The sequence below is a fragment of the Marmota monax genome, unplaced genomic scaffold (genome assembly GCF_021218885.2).
Source record: "Marmota monax isolate L192 unplaced genomic scaffold, Marmota_monax_Labrador192_F-V1.1 WCK01_AAM20220418_F8-fsc00089, whole genome shotgun sequence".
NCBI lineage: Eukaryota > Metazoa > Chordata > Mammalia > Rodentia > Sciuridae > Marmota > Marmota monax.
The window spans coordinates 7,144,591-7,164,359 of record NW_026694744.1 but is presented as its reverse complement, the minus strand read 5'-3'; the positions used below and the strand labels follow the sequence as shown (position 1 = coordinate 7,164,359).

The 19,769-nt window shown below is 37.6% G+C and overlaps 1 protein-coding gene across 6 annotated transcripts in view; it reads right to left on the bottom strand.

Annotated features, from left to right (window-relative positions):
* Positions 1-19,769, bottom strand: part of Mid1 (midline 1) — a 353,950-nt gene that overhangs the window by 119,810 nt on the left and 214,371 nt on the right. Inside the window, exon 1 of one of the 6 annotated variants that reach the window (XM_046424291.2) lies at positions 1,054-1,395. The exons of the other annotated variants lie outside the window; for them this stretch is intronic. The gene's annotated coding sequence lies outside the window, so the exon portion shown is untranslated. Of the gene's footprint in view, positions 1-1,053; positions 1,396-19,769 lie in introns of those variants that run through there. 6 annotated transcript variants of the gene reach the window in all.

Here is a 19,769-nt window from a genome sequence, read left to right as displayed (position 1 = left end):
ATTGATACCATAATACAGGCTGTTTTTCACCCTAAATTATGCCAGAGAGCAATATAATTGCAAAGTGGACCTTAAAGCAACAACATAAATAATACACTGAGTAGGAACAGGTGAAAAAAAAGGCGATCCAGTAACATTCTACAAGTAACTAATGTTACTCTGAAACATCACAGAGGGTAAGCTCTGACTTCCAGCACACCCAAATTCATTTGTTTAATTGGTAAGAGACAACTAAGAATTTCTGCCAACGAAATTACAGGGGACCAAAGACTGACTGAAAAAAAAAAATGACAAGCAGATAAGCATTGAGATGCTAGCCTCTAGTTTTAAAACAATTAATTAGTACAATAGATATTTTGAATAACTTGCCATTTCTTCTTTATTCTAAAGAGTGGTGAAATTAAAATCATTTTGCCTGATACCTGACATGAGACTAGGAGGACTTTTAATTTCACTAAACACCCACCTGGTGGAATTCATGCAAATCAAATTAAATTGTTAACCAAACCTTTTTCTCTACTTCCACATCTGCCTGTAACACGTTCATTTTTAGTAATTGGATCTCTAGGACATTCTTTAAAATAATCACACACTCGCCTGACCATGCAACCTGATTAATAATGAATGAACATTCCTGAAAAAGAATCACTTCGAAGCATGGCAGATGTCTATGGGGATATGAAGGCTTTAATGATCAAAATCAAGGGGAAATGGGAGCTGGGTCACACAGTCTGGTTATTTTAATTGAAACCTAGTCTTCCAAATTTACTTAACAGGATGCTTAAATACTCCTCATGGAGGCTCATTTATACAAGCAGACAAGCAAAAGACACAAATGGCAATGAAAAAGAGCAATCCCAATTCCTCCAGGAACCACTGCCCTATCCCCCTCTGTCTGAATAGCGAAGAAACCCCCCCGACAGGCTTAGAAGTGCCATTCGTTCCTTTGACAGACTGATAAACAGGCTAAAAACAGGAACTAGTACACTGGTCCTTAATAGTTCTTTGAGCACCTCTCGAGATTCTGACAAACAGATCCCCTTGAATACCCACCAATGGACTGCACACTAGTTCTTTTTGAAGAAACATCGCCGTAGGCAGAGGATGGGGACCCACGAAATGACAGACAGGCCACCGAGACCAGATGGTGGGTGGCAGGCAGTGCTGGAACAGTCCTGTGTGTCTGTGAGAGCGTCGACAGTGAAACACAACAGGAAAATCGGCCCAACAATTCCAGGAAGGCCAGCTCCACCTCATCCACTCCGCCAGGGTTGCCCGAGTTGAAGAATCGACTGCCTTTTCCACGGCCCCCGCTGTACTTGCCCTATCCCCTCGCCCACTCGATGCTCAACTGAAACCAAGTAAAAAGGCAGCTCAGGTCAGGTCAACACCCACTGCTTGGTCCAAAATAATGATGACTTGGCACTGGGTTCTGTACTCTCTCTGCTTACAGAGACCAGCAGCGGCCCGGCCAACTGGACGTGGTCCTGCAGTGGAAGGCTGGATTCCAGCTCTCCATGCAGCCAACGGGAGCGGTCCTGCCTAGCTCCTGAAGTGGGAAACTCGCATGCCCTTGCATTGGGGTTCTTTTGGCATCCTGCTGAGCACATTATCACATTATGCTCTGGATACTGCTTTGTTTGTTTTAAAAATAATATACTCATTATTTTGTGCCTTTACCTTCTGAATTAAAGAATAACTTCTAAAAGAAGTTTTTCAACTTAGATCCAGGAGAACAATCTCCTGTACAGAAACAATAAACCAAAATCATCTTTTCTTCCAGAAACAGAGGGTTAAATTGCAATGGATCATCCTGATAAATAATTGAAAAGATATATGCATATGAAACATGTATATACACAAACAAGTTTTAACTTTTTCATAAACATATTACATATATTATGCACACAGATCACATGTATATGCATGCTCTGTGTATACAGCCTTCTTCTGGTATTCACTTGAGATTAATTCCAGAACACTCCCCTAGGATACCAAAGTCTGCGGTTGCTCAAGTTCCTTACATAAAACAGCACAGTACTTTCCTATAACCTTCATTACATCCTCTTGTATACTTCAAATCATCTCCCAATTACTTATGATACCTAAAACAATATAAATGTATATAAGTTGTTGCCATACTGTATTGTTTAGAGAAAAATGACAAGAAAAAAATCTATAAGGATGCAATACAGATGAAATTTTTTTTCACATATTTTTTATTCAAGTTTGGTTGAATTTGCAAATGCAGAACCCACATATATGGAAAACCAACTGTATATACAACTAATATATCTGTACTCCCAGCCACTAGGGAGGCTGAGGCAGGAGGATCGCTTCAGTTTAGGAGTTTGGGGCTAGCCAGGACATAGTGAGACAAAGAAACAAACGTGTGTGTGTGTGTGTGTGTGTGTACATGTGTTTAAAATAAACTGTGGGGGCTGGGGTTGTGGCTCAGAGGTAGAGCACATACCTAGCATGCATGAGGCACTGGGTTTGATCCTTAGCACCACATAAAAATAAAATAAAGATATCGTATCTATCTATGACTAAAGAATAAATATTTTAAAAAGAATTCTATAAAAAATAAACTGTAATGAGTCCAAAATCTTGATTTTATTCTCCAGAATGAAAAAGGAAGGGTATATTGAGAATGAAAAATAATCACTTAAAATTTGATTATGTGAAGAAAGAAAGGGAAGTAGTTTCTTTTGTACTGCACTGCAGTTCTTTGAAGGATGTTGCTTATCACCATGCAAGACAAGAAACTGCAGCTAAAGTAAATCATCAGGAAAGTGTAAAAAAATATCTGCACAACTCAATTTATACTCTAGACATTTGGGCACCATGAAGGTGTTTAAGGAACTGTCGTGATTAAGGGGAAGCAGGAGGCAAGAAGTGCTGTTTCCTTGTGTTGCCCATTTTGCACATTGTAGTGCTTACTTTTCTGCCATTGCAACACTTCATGGTAAACCAAAGTGTGCTTCACATGTCAGGACATAAAAATGCAAACATACATTTTCTCAGCTTATGTCTCTCCAAATCATGACTTTTAACAATACAAGGATTACTCAATTTCACATTTGGACGACTTCCTTAAGAAATTCTTATTATCTAGGGAAAAGACATGCATATACATACATATATCATAAAATAGAATTTTAAAGTACTTTTCATCAATACTTTTTTTTAAAAAAAAACTGCCTCTTTAAAACAACATTGAAAGTATCAGGTTGGGGATGTAGCTCAGTGGTAGAGTGCTTAGCTAGCATGCATCAGGCCTGGGTTTGATCCCCAATAACACTCCCCCCATACCTCCAAAGAAGAAAGACACTATAAAAATTTCTAGACTGGCTTAACATGTTCATATTTTCATATTATAATGGAAAGTTAGCCAGAGCATCCCAAGTTGAAACATCAAGAAACAAACACTATATCTCAAAAGTAAAACAATAATTATTTTAATCTTTTAAAGAACATAATCTGACATCTTTGATACAAAATTTCCAAACATCAAAAGGTGTCAGGCATTTCATTTCTTTTATTATTTATTTTTAAAAATAAAGCATCCAATTTTAAATACAAATGGGACCTATTTTACATTATATTGATAATGACTGATGTTTTCCAGATCTATGCTATACTGGCTGTCATGCAAGAATTTGGTTCTAAAGGCAGTGATAGCAGACCAGAGAGAGAAGGACAAGAGAGAGAACATGTCACACTTAGTCTCCTGGCAGAAATCTAATTCAGCACTCCAAGGGAGCAGACTAACAGTGTGGTAGTCACAGAAATGGAAGCTGCTAATTCCTTTGAAACCACCCACAGATGAAAAGCACATACACTACCTTCCCTGAGTGCTTATAGTTTTTTATACACATTCACAGAATCCTTCCTAAGTCTATATAAAATCCTACATGTTTAAATAGGCACATAAGTGCACACTTGTAATCCCAGCAGCTCAGGAGGCTGAGGCAGTAAGACTGCAAGTTCAAAGCCAGCCTCAGCAACTTAATGAGGCCCCAAGCAACTTAGAGAGACCCTATCTCAAAATAAAAAAAAATAAAATAAAAAAGGCTGGGGATGTGGCCCAATGGCTGAGCACCCCTGGGTGCCCCCCCCCCAAAAAAAATTCCTACATGTTTACAATGGAATTGGTATCATAGGCACATATAAATACTTACATGTACAGAATGACAAACACTCATATGCATACACACACACATATATATAAGTGCCTTTTCACAATTACTTGGGACTTTATAACATTCACTCTTCACAAATCCCTCAGTTTGAGCAGTCCTCCTGTACTAAAGGAACATCCCATTCTCTATATGAGAACAGAAGCATTAGATAATTTGTATTTATTTAAAAAATCAATTGCCTACTCATATTTCAAAAGTCTACATAGAAATGAGCAAAATGATATAAGAAATCTATATTATTCAAAAAAATTTTGGTAGTTATGTACGGACAGCATGCCTTTATTTTATTTGTATGCAGGGCTAAGGATGGAACCCAGTGCCTCACACATACTAGGCAAGCGCTCTGCCACTGAGCTACAGACCCAGCCCAGGAAATCTATATTATTTGAAAGATATACTGGTCCAGTGGGATTTTGCAACAAGTAGATTGTGCCCTGGAAAAAAACACTCACCACTTAGGGAAACTTTTTTCTACTTCATTCACACAACACTCCCCTAGAAGGCAGAGAAGGACATACTCTCCCTTCCCATTTATTCACCAGAAGCAAAATGCATTGATAAATAGTTGCTGATGATGTTCAATGTGACATTATTCTCTGAACACTGGAAAGCTTAAAATTCAACAATAACACATACTCCTGTCTTGTGACTCTGGGGGTAATGACGATGTTACAGAGCAACTGATTCCTACTGTAGGAGCAGATTGAGAAATTCTCTCAAAGAAAATCACTTTTCCCTTTCAACTTCAAAGTTAGCTATACACACACACAAAAAATAAATAAATAAATAAATAAAACTCATGCTCACAATAGCCTGAAGCTACTTCGTGATCTTAAAAAATAAAGAAAACTAACCTTTCTTCACAACTCCTGGTTAACTATTATGGAGAACATGCTTTAAACACTTCCCGTGGTCACTGAAGCTCTACAGTCGGGGGATGTAAGTCTTTTTTTTTTTTTTTTTTCTTTTTTAAGGCAACCAAAAGAGGAGCGATTCTTTTGTTCTGAATTGTTATTGTAAGGCACCACATGAAAGAAGCATACTGAGCATCTGTACAGAACAAAGGCAAGAGGCTTCTCAGGAGAAAATTCACAAAAATACTTTTGCCACATTTAAATGCTAATGGATGAAGGGTAGTTTTTCCATGTAGCACAAAAATTGCAGTACAGATCTTCACATGGGGCAATAAAATTATCACTCACATACACACAGAGAGACACACATACACGAACAAAGGCACACAATTGAAACTAATGCAAAATTAAAACTGCTTTCAAATACATTAAATCACTACCTTTTCAACCCTCGATCAACTTCTTGAAATTTCTGTATCTCTATTTTGCCTGATCTAAAATAAAATGTTGGTTATACTAAATAACTGAGCTAACGGTAGGCAATCCTAAGGAAACTGAATCTACAAAAAGTAAAACAAGAAAACCCTTTCCATTGACCACATAATCTAACTTACACTTTAAATACAATCTTTAAATAGAGTTTTCAAAAATCCTCAGGGATGTGGGCATGGTGACACATGTGACTACAATCCCAGAGACTCAGGAAGCTGAGGCAGGATGATCACAGGTTCAAAGCCAGCCTGAGCATATAGCAAGATTCTCTCAAAATAAAAATTAAAAGGGCTGGGGATGGAGCTCAGTGGTAGAGCACCCTTGGGTTTGATCCCCAGTACCAAAAAAATATTTTAAATCCCCAGGGAAACTATGCAATTGGTATTATATTGGGAAACAAATCATAACAAACTAAGTTGTTAACATTAATAAAGTACACTGGTTTTGCAAGTCACAGTGCATTGTCTTACAGTTTTCTTCAGATGAAAATTCTGTGAAACCTGATAGTGTCATGATTCATTTAATAAGACCTCATCTGACTTTGTATAGTTTGGTGGACCCTTAATACATATTATTTTATTATTTTGTTATCATTGAAGGCTCTAAGATAAAGGAATTTCCAAAAAGTAAGTAGCATCTTGTACTGCATCAAAAAGGTCCATCTTTTTTCTTCTTCTACTACTATTCAACTACTATTCTGTTTTCCCTTTCTCATTCTGTCTTTTCTGTTGTCAGATGACTAATGGACTATTTCAAGTTCTCTGCTAATGAATTTCATTTAGCTTTCTCCATGGTGTGGTGTCAGAAACATGTGGCTAAGCCCTAAACTCAGGGGCCCAAGTGTTCTTAGTCTACTTTTGGGCCAACACCGTCAATGAGGTGTCATATAAAGAAATGTATACCTTGCGTCTAGATAAACCTGAGTTCAACCCCTGGCTCTGCCATTTCCTTGTAAAGGTGATAGGAGCCTGATACTCTACATATCTCCTGCTCACAGATACTCTTCATATCTTATATGTAGTTTCCTTATCTAAAATGTGGACAATGAGAGTGATCTCAAAGTGTCTTTTGAGGAGTAAGTGAGGCAAAGTTTTAAAAGTGCCTGACAAAATTGTCATTCTCACATCCTTCTTCTCCTCTTGTCCTGAATCACCTCTTTCTGTTCATTGAATAAATTCATTATCTGTATTTTTATTGGAATTCTCTGCAAATGATTTTTGAAAGCAGAAAAGATATCAATTCATTTGTTTGCTCAGTAACATTCATGGAGTGTCTTATATGAAGAAATAGTACATACCATTTCTATTCTTCACATTAACAATTGTCTAATAATTGTCTTCACATAAGCAGTTTCATCTATTTCCAGCTACCACTATTTCTATTTCTGCTACATATATTTCTGCTACAACTTCCCACCATGATATTGAGGCTTCACTTCTCTGCTCCCCAAAGAAGGTCTTCTTCTACCTAATGCATTTGTCACCACAATTTTTTATTTTGCAGGAAATAAGAAACCCTGACATAGATGGAGCTTATAAGACTATCAAGAACAGAGAAGAGCTTCAGATTTTTTTCTATTTGCAAGCTAACCAGTTAATCCACCAATTACATGGATGTTGGCAGAAGACACCAGACTCCTTTAACAAAGATAAAGAATGTTCTTACTCAGGGCACAAGTGGTATGTGATTCATGATCTCGTTGGTTCATCTGATCACCCAAGAACCATGTAGAGTCCCAGGTGCATGTCGCAGGGGATTGCATCACAGTTGAGCAATCCCAAGCTTGGAAAATCTGAATCTTGTGTTGTGGACTAAGCAAACCTCCACAACCTTGGAAGGACACATTATATCTAGCCTGTCTGCTATTAAAACACCCTTAAAAAACAGTCTAGAAAAAAGGCTGTCAGCATCTCGGCTCACAAGAGGTACAGAAACGACAGATCCAGCTGGGTATGGTGGTGCATGCCTGTAATCCCAGCAACTCAGGAGCTGAGGCAGGAGGATCACAAGTTCAAGCCAGCTTCAGCAAATTAGTGAGGCCCTAAACAACTTAGCAAAGCTCTGTCTTAAAATAAAAACAAAAAAAGGGGCTAGGGATATGGCAGAGAGTGAAAGAGTGAGAGAGACGAAGGATGGAACGAAAGAAGAAATGAATGAATGAATGAATAAACCACAGAGAATTATTTTGAAATATACACAATTTCTGCCTCCTCCTGGGGATTACAACAATGATAGTAACTAGAAATCAGGTCACCAGTGAGGTGGCTTTCTAGTAGCTATGGTAGAGGTAGAGTTTCATAGGAGCTTTCAAGAAAGTGATGAGGTGTTCTTTACCCCCAAGTCCAAGCTCCTCATCCCTCTCACCCCTAGCATCAGAGGAAACTCCAGAAAAAACACTGCAAGAGAGCAAGGTGGTCCCATGCACAGACTTTGCCCAATAAATAAGAGCACCTATCAATTTCCATCATAGGCCCAAATCAACCTGGGTCTGGTCTGAATCTTCAGCTCTTTACTTTGATCCTAAAGTAGTTTTAAGAGTTTGGATGAGTAAGTTGTTTTTGTTACTTTTATGGCATTAGATATCTTGCATGTACATCAATTTAGCTTTCTTTAAGCATTCTGAAAATTTTAGAACTACTTCTTTTATAGTAAAATATAGAAAGTCATCTCCTTCACTATTCTCTCATTCTACAGGTTATATTTTAGGTCTTGGTATGTGCCGGGAGCTTCTCTGAGCACCAAGAATGTGCTGGCAGATAGGAAACTAAATGCTTATTCTTAAAGAGTTTCCATTTTAATGAAGGGATGAAAAAATAAATGTGTAAAAACAATAATAATTTCAAAAACCCATATGTAATATAAAAGAAATAAAAAGGATGTCATGAAAGAAGGTAGATGGCTGGGTGTTGTCTATTTTAGCAAAGATTTTCTTCATATTTGCATGGTGCTCTTAACAGTTTGGCTTTTTTCCCTGCCAATAAATAAGCAAAGAACTTCTTAATTTCAGTATAAAATTTTCTAGCAATTGAGCAAAGAGCTATGATTTAAATTCTCAAGTTATTAAATATTTAGTTTCAGATATCCTAAAGGACAGATTTCTTTCTCACAGGCATTAAAATATGACTTTTATTATTTCTTATCTGAAAAGGCAATGTGATGAATTCTTGAAAAATAGCAACCTCTTTATATATTTCAGCAACAAAATTTGAGAGGGAAGAGCTGTGAAGATTTGGTGGCCAAAAAGCAGGAACTATTGTGTCTTGGTCCATTTTGTGCTGCTGTAATAGAAAATCTGAGACTGGATAAGGTATAAAGAATAGAAATTTCTTTCTTATGTTCTGGAAGCTGGGAAGTCCAAAATTAAGGTGCCTACAGGTAAAAGTCCTATTTCTCTGGTTCCAAGATGGCGCCCAGAAGGCTGTCTTCTGGAAGGGAGGAACACTATGTCCTTACATGGTAGAAGAACATAAGAGGGAAAACCCACTTATGCAAAACCTTTTTATAGCAACATTGATCCATTCGTGCCCCCCAAGAGGTCCCACCTGCCAACACCACTGCACTAGGGATTAAGTTTCCAACACATGAATTTTGATACATTCAAACCACAGCATATGGAACTGAGAATTACTTTAATGTCTAAATGTTTGATCTTAGGATATTAAACCAAAGTTGAAATGACCATGGATGTGCAATTAAGGTTACAGAAAAGGATAGGAAGAAAATGAATTGAGACAATGGTAGAGTCATTAGTTTTGTCTTTTCTTTCTAACTTGCTTTTGCCTTACTAGGAGAGGAAATTTCAGGAAGAAAAAGGCAGGAAGTAGGGGAATTGTACTGGGGTGGATGAATAAGTGTAAGTACCAAAGATGAGTTGAGACTGGAAGGATAAGTCACCTGACAGCCTCAGTTGGTGTTCTGCTGACAATGACAACATCAAAAAGTATCTCAAAAGAATTCACCAGTTAGGTAAAATTTCCATAGAAGTTCAATCATGATTTTTAGAGCCCACGTCTTTAAGAATGGGCTAAAAGAAAGATGACCACAGAGGCAATTCTGGGGGAGAACACAGGTGATATTGTAGCTAAGCAGAGGCCAAGGGAAGGGTTGGGAAGACTGGGTCGAGGGTATGTGCTCCTCTACAGTGAAGCAGATGAGGTTTGTGGGAAAATAGTAAAGCAGATGAGGTTTGTGTATTGAGGGGTTTATGAACAAGCAGTCTTCTGAAACTACTTCTGAGACCCAACCCAAAGATGTTTCAGCCTAAAAATCAAGATTAAAGTTGCTTCTTTGGAGATTGAATACTTCTACAAAAAGAGTATGTTAAAAATTTTGTAATCTCTTAGAACAAATCTGCTAAAGACTATTATGAAACTCTTAATGAATTTTAAAACATACTCTTATGGCAGGCTAAACTCTGAAATTTTTTTCTTGTATTATCAAAATGTTTCCTTCAGATCAATGGGTAAAAGACATTGTGGTGTACATATACAATAGAGTTTTACCAAGCCATAAAGAAGAATGAAATTGTGTCATTTCCTGGTAAATGCATGAAATCGGAGAACATCATGCTAAGTGAAATAAGCCAGACTCAGAAAGCCAAGGGTCAAATGTTTTCTCTCATATGTGGAAGCTGGAGAGAAAAAGGAGCAAAAACAAGGGGATCTCATAAAAACAGAAAAGAAAAGAATAGAAAAGAAGCAGGACATTAAGGGTTAGGGAAGAGGTGAAGGAAAAGAAAAGGGGGAGGGGAAAATATTTCCTTGTTGTATCTTTAAGAGAGATTATAAATGTTAACTTATAACACATGAATATAAGAAATCATTTTAGAATATAAAAAATACTATCCTGGGGACTTGGCTTAAGAGTGTTTTGCTTTGTGTCTTATATGATCGCTTTTTTTGTGATTTAAAAAAATATATTTCGGGGCTGGGGATGTGGCTCAAGCGGTGGCGCACTCGCCTGGCATGCGTGAGGCCCTGGTTCGATCCTCAGCACCACATACAAACAAGGATGTTGTGTCAGCCGAGAACTAAAAAATAAATATTAAAAAATTCTCTCTCTCTCTCTCTCTCTCTCTCTCTCTCTCTCTCTCTCTCTCTCCCCCCCACTCTTTCTTTAGAAAAAAAATAAATATATATATATTTCAAGCATTTTTTTTGTTTTTTTTTTTTTTAATTTTTTTTTATTGGTTGTTCAAAACATTATAAAGCTCTTGACATATCATATTTCATACATTAGATTCAAGTTGGTTATGAACTCCCAATTTTACCCCAAATACAGATTGCAGAATCACATCGGTTACACATCCACATTTTTACATAATGCCCTATTATCCTTTCATTGAAATGCATTCTAAGTGTGCATTTCATCCTGTACATTTTATCCTTTCATTGAATCAAATTAGATAAGAAGTTGGCTTTTTAAACGTAAGAAAAGGTAAAATTAAAAGAACTTAGTACTTGAAGTGCAGTCTAGGGCTTAAAAATTCACTTGCAAAAAATGTCTAGCTTTAAGAGCAGTGAGGTGGCTACATGTAATACAGTGGAGTTATGTTTATTTTGATAATAAATATGAATGCTAACTGGTGAAAAAGTATCACAAAATTATATGAAAAAACATCATATTTTGAAAACAAATTTTAATGCCTGATTTATCATCTTTATGGTAAAGATTTGTCAGTTATCTCTTGTTATTTAGCTTCTATTGCTTGTCATTATGTAAGTCAAGAGGGGTGCTATGATTCAAGGCACACGTCCAAACAGTTCTACCAGTTGTCTAAATCTCTTCTTTCCATTCCAAATTTCTCCAAGCAAACACTTAGTTTCACAACTTTAGTCATTTTTTTTTGCCTTAGAATACAACTTGGAAATTGCACACTCCTGGGGTTCTGGGAAAAGGGTGCCAGATGATGGCAGGAATGCTGGTGACTTCCCCCAAAAAAGCAGCTTTGTTGTGTGCAAGCTACTGCCAGTTAACCTCCCTGGAACAGGAACTACCAAAGCATCACTGGTCCAAAGAGGGGCGCTCCAATCCCCCTTCCCACCCCTGCCTATCAGCATCCAGAAGCAATTCTTTGCATGGATGCTTCTTCATCCTGATCCTGACTGGCAGCTCTGAGGATTAAGCTCAAGTCCTTTGGAGCAGTCGCTTTATGCACATTAACCCCCTGGGGCGTTGAACTCCAAAACCTCTATTTTCTCCCCCTGGGTCTCTCCTGTATCTCACAAAACCCTAGTTAGCCACTGTGGTACACAGCCTTTCTTCCATTCTAGGCTATCAAAAGAAAACAAAACAAAACACCAGACCTTACAACAATAAGATGAATATGGTAATGATGAGGATCTTTAGGGGAGTGGGCAAATTCCTAGTTCTTTTAAAGCTAAGACTTGGGAATCCATTTTCTTCTTCATCATTAAGACTTCACATTCTCAGCCACAGAATCTAGCTTACACTAGCATAAATCATCACTTGGCTGAATGAAAACAGGGTGTGTGTGTGTGTGTGTGTGTGTGTGTGTGTGTGTGTGTGTGTATTAAACAGTCCCTCAAAACTGCTGAATAAAAATCAAGACAAGTGTTTTCTTAATCAGGCAAAATTTCCTGCTTAAGTAACTGTGTGAAAGAAAAAAAAAAAGACCATCTGGTCTCTCTGCTACTTGAGTATTTTTTTTTCACCTCGCTTTCTGGTTAACTTGAGCAAAACATTATCATATTATATCGAGATTATTTTTACCATGGACCATGGTGCATTTCCTTCTGACTACTAATAAACCACAGAGAAAGCAGTGCTCCACTTCTAGGAAAATACTTTTCAGTTCTAAATGGCCAATTCTGAAAGGAAAAAGTGACTGGAAAGAGGACAACAGAAGTCAGATCATAGCGAGAGCAGACAGTTTATATCTTTGAACACCTTTGTCAGAGAGACTTTGCATTCTCCTCCTCTCTCTCTCTCTCTCTCTCTCTCTCTCTCTCTCTCTCTCTCTCTCTCTCTCTCTCTCTCTCACACACACACACACACACACACACACCAAAAAGCCATTGCTGCCCTGTTCCTTCAAGGTGATGACTATGCTAATAACCCTCTAAGAACTAGGTCATAAAATGGAATTAATTTCCATGTGGAAACTAAGATGACAATAAATGTACGGTGAAAACTCCATTAATTGAAATTTTCTGGAAATTTAAGAGTTCTGGTTAATTTAATTTTCTGGTTAATTGAATCACAAATAGAACATCTTAAAAAAATCCTTATACAATTTTTCTAAAATGCTTGAATCTACCCACTTTACTTGAAACTTATAAACCATACACTACATCTAATTTAAACGTTATTAGGTGATTCCAAATTTTATTTTTCCTTGAGATCATCATTACAAAGATCTTTTTTTTTCATTTGATTATAAATAGACATTTAGGAGATTGACTTGAATGTATCCATGGCCATAAATTTTTACTCTCATTCACAAAATCACCTTCTTCCTTGTATTTTGCATAATATACAACACTGATTAATAAAGAATTGGGAGGGCAAATTTTGTGTAAAGTGAGGCTTTTGCTTGTATGCTAAAGGAAAAATTGTAAAACAAAAAATCTTTCTTTATCTGATGTTTAATAGGTGTGAAAAATGAAAAAGGGTTCAATATAGTACTTCTAATTAATTTTGTTAGCACAAATTAAGGACCATATAACACTCATATATTTCAACTTATTAAGAAAGTGCTAGGGCTGAGATTGGGGCTCAGTGGCAGAGCGCTTGCCTCACACATGAGGCATTGGGTTCAATCCTCGGCACCACATAAAAATAAACAAGTAAAATAAAGGTATTGTGTCCATCTACAACTAAAAAATATTTAAAAAAAGAGAAAGTGCTAGAGTTTATTTAGGTTTATTAGTGGAACACTCAGCTCAAGATTGGCCCCAGAAGTCCTCTTTTCACAGTGTAGTCACAACCAGGAGGTCCATCCTCACTTGGGCTCCCCATTTCAGTTTCTCACAGAAATTTATTCTATGCCACTTTGAACTCTCTAATAACAATACCATATTGAATCAAACGATTGTCCAAGAGAGAGAGAGACCTCTAGTCTTATATCAGATTTCCTGCCCTTTTGTGAAGATGATTGTACAAGAAATTCCTGTCAATACAAGTTAGGACACTAGGAAAATATCAGATAAGATCACTTCCAACTTTATAATTCCAAGTAGTTTATATTATATATGGAAAGATAACACGGGGACTCATGTTCTCTCCCCCTCTCTCTCCCCTTCACCCCTCCATCTCCTACTCACATAAATACGCACATCTTGGTGGAGGGGCAGGCATTATCATGCCCTCATCCCCAAAAGCAGCACTAAGCAAATTTATTTTGAGGTTCTACTACCAGGAATTCTATTAGCTACTGGGCACACAGTAGGGTTTTCATAAATATTTCCAAAAAGAATGAATGCTGTTGAAGGAATCAGCTATACCAAACTTATAGATCCACAAGAGATTTTTATTTTTTGGTGCTGGGAATTGAACCAAGGGCCTTGTGAATGTGGGGGCAACCACTTAGTGAGGACAAATTTAGTGGTAGTGTTGGTATTTCTGCAGAATAACTATTTTGAAAGTAGAATAGTTGTTATACTCTGAACTAGGACTCTAGATAAAGCATACATATCTATCTATCCATGTGTTAATTGCATCAATTAATATATCTGGGGAATAAAAGTGTGGCATATTTTGGAGGATACATGTATTGAATATGCACTTTAAATTAATATATAAGTCAGTATAAACATTGCAAAGACAAGATCAATGGGTTTTTCTTTTTTTAAAAGAGAGAGAGAGAGAGAGAGAATTTCAATATTTATTTTTCAGTTTTCTGCGGACACAACATCTTTGTTTATATGTGGTGCTGAGGATCAAACCCGGGCCGCACGCATGCCAGGCGAGTGCACTACCACTTGAGCCACATCCCCAGCCCCAAGATCAATGGGTTTTTCTTCTCACTCATTTTCTCTTTCTATCTGCTCTGTCTTCTCTCAGTGTCTTTCCCCAAAATCTTGCCCTGAAGAAGGGTAATGCACCCAAAGATTGGATGTTTTTTCTTTCTAAGGACTCCTCAGGGACTATTAATACCAAAACACCTTAGAGAGTTCTGCAGAAACTTTCTAAACTAGGATGCTTCTAAGTGGGGCCAAAGTATCAAGGGTGACTGGACTCCACCATCTGACACCAAGAGTGATTTCTAGGTTAACTGGACGCACATGGCGCACTGGGGCCAAGAATCTGGACAAGTAGTCTCGGCTCATTTAGAATGAATGGCCACTCTTCTGGCTTAATCACAGAAGCAGCATGAGGGAGAACTGCAGATTGTTACCTGCTAACTCAGTGCGAAACTCCCCTTCCTTTAAATATTTAAATACTTTCCTTAAAAAGAGAAATAAAGTCTCATGATCCACTACTTAAGTAACTGTTAAACCTAGGAAAGTAAGGTGCTCATATTATATTGATTCTTCACTGCATAAAACAAAGGATAGTATATATAAAGAAACATTGAGTTCATTGAAATAATATTGATTTGGAGAGTGGAGACATGTTGGCGAAATGAAAAATGCATTTCCAATACCCAAATGATTGATATGTGATTGATAAGCCTTCCTTTGAATTTCCTTTTTTGGAGTCATTCCTTCAACTATCCATAGTCAGTATTTCTTTACAATTTTTATATACATCATATAAATTAACTCTAATCCTACCCAAACCCTCAGTAGCAGTATCAGTCCACCTATTCTGAGGAAACTGAGATTCAGAATATACTGCTCAGGGTCACCCACAGTTGGCCCATGTTGAGTCCACCTTTAGAATCTGAGTTTTTATGATTCTTGACAATCTCAAGAGTCACAAAATAGCTGGGCATAGTGGTACATACCTGTAATTCTAGTGATTTCAGAGGCTGAGTCAGAGGATTACAAGTTTGAGGCCAGCCTCAGCAACATAGCCCTAAACAACTAAGTAACACCTTGTCTCAAAATAAAAAATAAAAAGGTGTGGGGATGGAGCTCAGTGGTAAAGCACCCCTGGGTTCAATTCCCAGTATGGATTAAAAAGTTACAAAATATGTTGCTGTTACATTTGAAATTTTTTTAAATTTAATTTAATTTTTTTTTAGTGGTAGTTTGACACAGTACCTTTATTTATTTGTTTTTATGTGGTGCTGAGCCTCAAACCCAGTGCCTCGCATGTGCTAGCAGAGTGCTCTACTGCTGAGCCACAACCCCAGCCCCTGGAAATTTTTGATATATGAATGTCAAGAAAATTTGGATTGGCAGGCATGGTGGTGCATACCTTTAATCCTAGTGACTTGGGAGACTGAGGCAGGAGGATCACAAGTTCAAAGCCAGCCTCATCAAAAGTGAGGTGCTAAGCAACTCAGTGAGACCTTATCTCTAAATAAAATACAAAATGGGGCTGTGGATATGGCTCAGGGGTTGAGTGCCCCTGACTTCAATCCCTGGTACAAAAAAAAATGGACTCTGCATATTTTGGTGATGCTTCAATGACTTCTAAACTTTAATTTAGAAACACTAAGAGTTTAAGCATTGGTCAAAGGAGCTGGGGTTGTAGCTCAGTTGTAGAGTGCTTGCCTAGCATGTGTGAGACCCTGGGTTTGATCCCCAGCATTACATAAAACTAAATAAACAAAATAAAGGTATTGTGTCCATCTACAACTAAAAATATTTTTAAAATAAAAAAGCATTGGTCAATTGTTCTGCACCAAGAGCCATTCAGGAACATCACGTGCTAACCACTTCTCATTTCTCTTAGAAGGACAGACATCTGGATCATATTGGCAAGTGGGTTCTTTAAACACAAGAGAAAATTAGGAGAAAAACCTAAGACTGGATTATTTCCATGAATCCACTCACCAATACCCCCCCCCAGTACTCTTATTTTTTATAACTAGTTTGTCATTCATCTTTTCCACTTGGTGAACAATGGCGTATGACCTTGCAGTTAGTGAGTTCACAGGAGAAATATATCAGTTATAATTAATGTTTACTAGAATAAATGTAAATATTTAAAAAACAAAACAGTTCCAAGCACATGTGATTTCCATTTCTTTTTATGAAACACTAAAAATCCACTTGTCCACCCCATTAATTATAACCTGCTCTCAGCCCTGACCTGTATATAATTTCCCCTGATGTAAATTGGAACAAGGTGCTCAGAATGGAAGCCGCCTCCACCACAACTGGGTTACACAATGTCAAGTTCCCAAAACTCTCCAAAGTGTAACCTGACATTTTTCAAAGATTAGAGATGGTTTATGAATTTAAAAAGAGGGCTTAAAGACTCACCACAGTTAAACCTTTCAGTAATTCCTGAAATATCCAAAGTAAACAGGACTAAGGAGGCCTTAGGGACACCAAAACCTTGTTTTAGGAGAAGGAACACACTTTAGTAGTTTCTTTACAGAAAATAACGTCCATGTATTCAACCAGAATTAAGAAGAATGCAACAATAAACTTTGAGACTTGAAGCCCTCTAGAGATCTAACAGAGTTTTACATGAATGGGCCCTGTAAAACAGTTCTATGCTCTGCGTGAATGATTGAGTTTACACTGCCCATTCATCCTAAATGTTGAAAGCAAAGAGAATGGCAAACTTTTTTAACAGTACTTTTCTTGACAAAATGTAATATATATTCATTTATCACAGTCCCAAAAGCAAATCACCTAGAAGACCTAACCATTAAGAAGCAGCCTTCTGTGGATTGATCTCTCTAGTTATTTTTCTGTACATCTTAGCCACAAAAAATGGGACTATTTTTATATTCTATTTTGCCAGCTATTAGTTTTAATATAATATATTGGGTGATTTTTCATGTTCACAGACTTCTGACTTCTCAAGATTAATCTTAAGTACCTTTTAGTTCAACTGAAGTGTTACAGCTACTTGCCAAATCAAATAGACCATAAAGCCAAAGATTTAATAAATACTAAAATGAGAACACTTTCCCCTTATTACAACATATGCTATCAGTGGGGGGTGATATTATCCCCAAGAGGTAGAAAATTAGTTCTTAGTGGCAAATAATTTTACTCTTTCATGTATAAATCAGATATGCATAAATCAATATAGTAGAGTTATGGTGTTAAAATTTCATGGGGGGTGGAGTTGTAAAAAGATATTTGAAAAGGTTCTGTGGGAGGGAAGCTGGTAATGAAATAAGTTGCAAATAACTAGAGCATCAGACTTATTTGGAAAAAAACTCATTAGGATCTGAGTTAGGAGGCACATGTTACATAAGGGGCTGTTTTGAAGACCAATGAACAAATCATCTCAGAAAGGGTAAAGACCAAGTGAATCTGCATCTCAACATTTACCAGTTCTTGTTCTGTGCTGCCCTCTTGTGCTGTGGGAGCCCCCAGCACGCCTTCATTTGCCCCAAACAGATGAACAATCAAACCTCCCATGCTTCTTGGCACCGATACCCAGGAGGTGGTCACAGAGGGAAGAGAATGCAAAAAGGGCACATTGCCTCATAGGAATGAGCCAGTGTCAGAGGAAGAAGGAAAAGGCACAGTTTCTCTTCTACCTTATAACCGTAGCAGAGGGTGGGCCCCTTGTCCACAAACCTGCTGTCCTCATGAGTCACACTGCTCACAAAGGAGCAAGGTGGGAGCTGAAACTCTTTATCACCTTCTGTGATAGGCAAACTTTCTAAAATGGCATCCCAACATATCCACCCAGACTCCTGGAACTTGTAAATACAATGAGGGATCATTCTCTTTATTGTGTTGTGTTATGGGGAACAGTTGATGTAAGGAAGGGAGACAGATGATCCAAATGGGCCTCATTATTTGGGCCTTTCAAAGCTGAGATTGATGGTACAAGAGGAATTTAGAGATATGCAGTGTGCCCAAAGTACTCAGTGTGCTGTTGATGCTTTCAGAGTGGAGGCAGCCACATAAGAAGATACAGATGGTCCCCAAGAAGAAAGAGTGGACCCCAGCTGATAGCCTGAAAATGAATTAGTCCCACAACCAGAATGAGCTTGGCAGCAGATTCTTCCCCAGGGCCTCCAGATAAGAGCCTGATTTGGCTGACAGCTTGGTTTCAGCATTGTGAGATACTGAGCAAAAAGTCAGGCCACCCAGCAGAACCATCAGCTAATAAATGGGTGTTATTCTAACCTATCTGTTTATGATAATTTGTTATGCAGCAATGGAAACTAATACATTTTCACCTCTCTGCAACCATTCTGATAGGTGACATCCTGACAATGTTTGTCTCCCAAGTCAGAGACCCTGATGGGTGACAATCAGCTCTCAAAGAATGTTCAATCTTGGGCCTCTGAGTGATTTCTTAACCTTTTGGGAATCTACAATGAATCCTGCCAGACATGCCCTAACTTTTGACCTCTGCTCTGTCCCTTAGGAGGAATTTAACTACCTCCTACTCAATGGTTCATTTCCTAAGGCTCTCCACCTTCCTGCACTCTACCACCTGATTTACTCAAGCCTAGCATCTCCTCCAATTCATGCATCCATCTGGTGTAGGTGTTTTATCTGCTTCAAACTTTTCTTTCTACATCTAGAACATTCACTCTGACCCCAGCTCTCCATGCTTGTTTAATTATATCAAAATGGATACTACCATCATGCATAACTAAAAATAACCAATAACATGTTTAAAAATCCCTAGCAACAAAAATAAAAAGTGAAATTTACAAAAACAAAATGTGAAATTTACACTGAAAATGGCAATGAGCTCAACAAGTTATTTGCTCCTGAATTATCTTATTTATGCTCGTAGTGAATATTTAGAAGTTTAACTATTCTTCAAATTAATAGACCTTAAAACTTCTAACAGAACCGTGATGGGTGTTTGGAGGTTAGGGGGTGTAGAGCAAATGCTTCCCCAAATCCAACATCAGACTTGTGTCAAAATCTAAATATAAACCCAACATGTATAATATAAAAGGGCAAAACATTTTCTTCCTTTTGCTTTTCTGGCTTATTACGCAGGGGGCATTTCCAGTGTCCTACCAGCAGTGTCTTGAGCCAATCATCTCATACTGACTGTGCCTTCTGAGTCTGAACATCAGGGAATTTAACTTTCAAATGTTAAGAGATTTGCCTACTTAAAGACCTTTTCTCTTTTTGTAAATTACTTGTTATTAAAATAACAATGGATGCACTCATTAGTCAAATTAAAGATCATCTTTCTGGAA